Genomic DNA, 1,791 nt, shown 5'->3' on the forward strand with positions numbered 1-1,791 from the left:
TGAATAAATGGGATCATGTGGTATTTTTCCTTCATTGACTGGCTTATTTCACTTAGCATAATGCTCTCCAGTTCCATCCATGCCGTTGCAAATGGTAAGAGTTCCTTCCTTTTTAGAGCAGCATAGTATTCCATCGTGTAGATGTACCACAGTTTTCTAATCCATTCATCTACTGATGGGCACTTAGGCTGTTTCCAGATCTTAGCTATGGTGAATTGTGCTGCTATGAACATAGGGGTGCATATATCCTTTCTGATTGGTGTTTCTGGTTTCTTGGGATATATTCCTAGAAGTGGGATCACAGGGTCAAATAATTTGTTCTTCTTTGTGTAGTTTTCTTTAAAATATTAGATTAGGTGGTTGATTTTGAGGTCTTTCATTTTTTTTTAATATACACATTTACAACTACAAATTTCCCTCTAAACACTGCTTTAGCCATATCCTATAAGTTTTTTAAAAAAACTGATAGTCAATTTATTAAAAAGGTTGATTTAAGCATCTGCAATGGTGACTTCAACTTTGACTTCTGGCTCAATACTGATGAAAGTAATCTGCTTAACAGTGTCAGAACTGTGCAAATCAATGAATCACTTGTGAATCCTCATCTGAAGCCTATCCTTAAATCTTAGAACCCTCCCCACAGCGAGCTTTTCTTGTAGTGATTCTCAGAGTCTTCACAAGCATCTGAACTGGTCTTTTCATTTTGAGATTCTTTTTCTTTGCTCCACTGATCAAGTCAGCACACACCTACAAAGATTTTACTTCGTGGCTGGTTAGAGTAATTCTAGTTTGGTGAATCATCACTTCTGGTTCCACCAATGTCTTTCAGGTATCCTTAAAAGCCATGGCTGCAGTGCAGCTTTCTGACCAACTTGTTCTGTGGTAAGAATGAACAGTGGTGAATGTAAGCAGCAGTGAGTCAGTAGGAGGAATGGGCAGGATGGAGCTCTGCTGCAGCTGCAACCGTGTCTTCCTCAAAGAGCTGATAAGTTGAATATGTTATGGTTTTGCTCCCATTAATTTTTAAGTATTTTTTCTCTCCTTTTTTTTACTGGGATGCAAGAAGTATTTTATAATTTACCTTATTTCTTCACATACCCATTGGTTATTTAGGGTTGTGTTATTTAATTCACATTGCTATTTGTGAATATATTATTTGAGAATATCTCAACATTCCTGCCATTGATTTCATTCTGATGTGGTCAGAGAACAGACTTAGTATGATTTTAGTCTTTTAAAATTTATCAAGAATTTTTTTTCCTTATCACCATTTATCCCCTCGATGCCCTCTTCCACCTCCACTCACCTTCCTCCCCACAACCACCCCTGCAATCACCACACTGTTGTCCATCTCTGTGAGTTCTCTATCTCTCTCTTTTCTTTTTTGCTCCCTCTCTCCACCCTGTAATCTTGTTCCATGTGCTCTTTAGAACAATGTGTATTTTGTGTTGAGCAGAGCATTCTATAGAAGTCTACTGGGTCTAGTTGATTTATAGTGTTGTTCAAGTCTTCAGTTTTCTTCCTTTTTATTTATTGATTTGAGGAGAGAAAGAGAGAGAGAGAGAGAGAGAGAGAGAGAGAGAGAGAGAGAGAGAGAGAGAGAGAAATGTGTTTTTCTACTTATTTGTGCATTCATTGGTTATTTCTTGTATGTACTCTGATCGGGTATCAAACCCGCAAACTTGGCATATGGGAATGAAGCTCCAATCAACTGAGCTGTCTGGCCAGGATCAAGTTTTTCATTTTCTTGTTAATATTTTGCCTATTTGTACTATTCCTATTGAAAATAGG

The 1,791-nt window shown here is 37.5% G+C and overlaps 1 pseudogene; it reads right to left on the minus strand.

Moving 5' to 3' along the window:
- Positions 1-457: 457 nt before the first annotated feature.
- Positions 458-846, minus strand: LOC102768976 (annotated as a pseudogene).
- Between the last annotated feature and the right edge of the window lie 945 nt (positions 847-1,791).

Source organism: Myotis davidii, unplaced genomic scaffold (assembly GCF_000327345.1).
Source record: "Myotis davidii unplaced genomic scaffold, ASM32734v1 scaffold489, whole genome shotgun sequence".
Lineage (NCBI taxonomy): Eukaryota > Metazoa > Chordata > Mammalia > Chiroptera > Vespertilionidae > Myotis > Myotis davidii.